Below are 2,673 nucleotides of genomic sequence, written 5' to 3' on the forward strand. Positions count from 1 at the left end.
CCCCTCCCCCCCTCCTCCAATCCACACAACAGACGAACTGTTTATCTCGCGCAAACCTCGTGACTTGACAAGTGGGTCGGCCGTCGAATGAAATCTCTCGTCCTCCCTGCCTTGTGTCCATGCTCAAAGTAGGCTCGTGGGTGGTTGGCGAGTGCTCTGGTGTGGTTTGCTCCTTCTTTCTTATCAAACATCTATCGTCCTTGTCTCCCCTTCTTCTTTCTTATGTTTGTTACTTTCTTGCAACACTTCTAATCTTCTTGCGCTCATATGACCTTATGCTGTTGCGAGCGCCGTAAAACCTCTACTAAAACTAAAGTAGGTTCTAACAAATCCCGTTAGCTCAGTTGTGACATCGCACCTAGATGCGGTGTATGCGATTTCTTCCACTTGTCATATGTTTGAAACATTTTTGTGGCTAACCGTCATCCAACCTCAGTCCCCTATCCGGGGCGGACGTTGTATCAGAGGTTCTGCTTCGTTGAAAAACCTTATTGTGTTGAAAGAGGTTTTGAATCCACTTCATTCCGCTCCATACGAGTCTCTTTGTGGGTGGTTGGCAGGTGCTGTGGTGTTGTTTTCGTCTTCTTTCCTTTCAAACATCTATCTTCCTGATCTCCCCTCCTTCTTTTTTGTGTTTGTTCCTCTCTTGTAACACTTCAGATCATGTGCCGCAAGTGCCGTAAAACTTTTACTAAAAAATACAAAGTGTTCAATCGTCAGGACAAAGGCCCCGTGGCAATGCTCCCTGTAGCTGAATATGAGCTGGGGCCCATAAATGTCGAGTAGGTTTATTGCGAACAATCTATTGGTGGGAAGCGACTTTAAGACCTGTCACTGTGCCAAGTTACTAACCTTCTGACAGTTGACTGGCGAGTGGATGAAAACACTGGCAGGTGTGCGCGTACATACACTCACAACACACGCCCGCACACACACACACATACACACACACTCACACACACGCGCGCGCATACATGCGCGCACGACCGTATACGCGCACATTCATATATGCACCCCTCCCCTTTTTTCCCATAACTCACACAACACTCACACACCCTCTCACATACTATGGAGCATGCACACGCACAAACAAACACACCTTTCACTTCATCCGCGACCCCCTTTCCTCTCTACGTGTATCCTTTTACGAGCGGAATTGTTTTACGTGTATGTTTTCTCTTCTGTTTTTCTCTTCCCGATCTCCTATTTCATCACAGACACGTTCTGATAACCTACTTAAGGTAATGTATTCATGAATGCACGCACGCACACACACGCACACACACACACTCACACACACACTCACACACACACAAACAAACAAACAAACAAACAAACACACACACAAACAAACAAACACACACACACTCAAACACACACATACATACATACACACACGCACGTGTGCACAGACCTCGTTCACACTGAAAGAAATGTAGGACGTACAAATGCGCATAAGCTGCCAAAGGGGACTGATAAATTTGGTTTGCTTAAAAATCTGATATATACACTCCTGCTGTTCCCTGGGTCAGATGGCTTCCTTCGAGCGAACTCGTCAATATTTGAGCACGCGTTTCTTCTCGTGAGGTTTAAAAAAAAAAGTCATAATTTGACCGCATTCCTTTCCCCCCTTGCTTTCACACGCATTCACACAAACACACAAAAAACCACACACACAATAGCACATACAAAAACACATACATACACACACAACTCCAGCAGAACGCATCAACAGGTTCACTAGCACACAATAAAGCAGGAGCATGATTGCCACACTCTTTGGATTTCTGCCATGGATTACAATCGTACGATTTGGCCCTAGCTCATAATCCCTCGTAGCTAGTAACAAGCAGTTCCTTCCTCACTCTCACTCACTTTCTCTCTCTCACTCTCTCTCTCTCTCTCTCTCTCTCTCTCTCTCTCTCTCTCTCTCTCTCTCTCTCTCTCTCTCTCTTTCTCTCTCGCTCCCTTTCTCTCACCCCCTCCCCTTTCTATTGTTTGTATTCCAGATCTACCGTGCGGAAATCCTGACATTTTGCCCACCCACTCCTCTCTCCTTGGCCCAAAGAGAAGCGGTCAGTGGTGGTCAAGGACTGTGGCACGTGCTTCTGACCATGAGCTGTCATACCGAGGTGTGATTACAATCTACATATACGCCCTGTGTGGCGGTCATACGTCATGTGTGCTTACTAATGATCTCATCTATCCGAGGGTGAGACAAAATGATAGGTGAGTTAGGGAATTATTGTTTATCATTCTTGATTTGAAAATAAATAATCATAATTATTGCATTTGTATATATAGCGCATATCCATGCTCTACAGCACGCTCTATGCGCTTCACAACCGTTAGTCATTAGTACCCCAGCAGAACCTGGAACACTCAGAAACATTCTCGGCTTCACGGAAAGCATACAATACATGCTGCGATCTGCAAGTGCTCAAATTAACAAGATAATTCGCTGACTATAGCCAGGAACCCAATCCCATTTCGGTGAAGTGAGGAAAATCCATGTAAAGTGCCTTTACCAAGGACACAACGTCAGACCCCAGGCGATATTTAAAGTGAATAGCACACAAACAAATTAAGTGGAAATAAATTCGAAGACAAAGTATAGCTCAATCTCTCTCTCTCTCTCTCTCTCTCTCTCTCTCTCTCTCTCTCTCTCTCTCT

The sequence above is a fragment of the Aplysia californica genome, unplaced genomic scaffold, assembly GCF_000002075.1.
Source record: "Aplysia californica isolate F4 #8 unplaced genomic scaffold, AplCal3.0 scaffold00564, whole genome shotgun sequence".
Taxonomy (NCBI): domain Eukaryota; kingdom Metazoa; phylum Mollusca; class Gastropoda; order Aplysiida; family Aplysiidae; genus Aplysia; species Aplysia californica.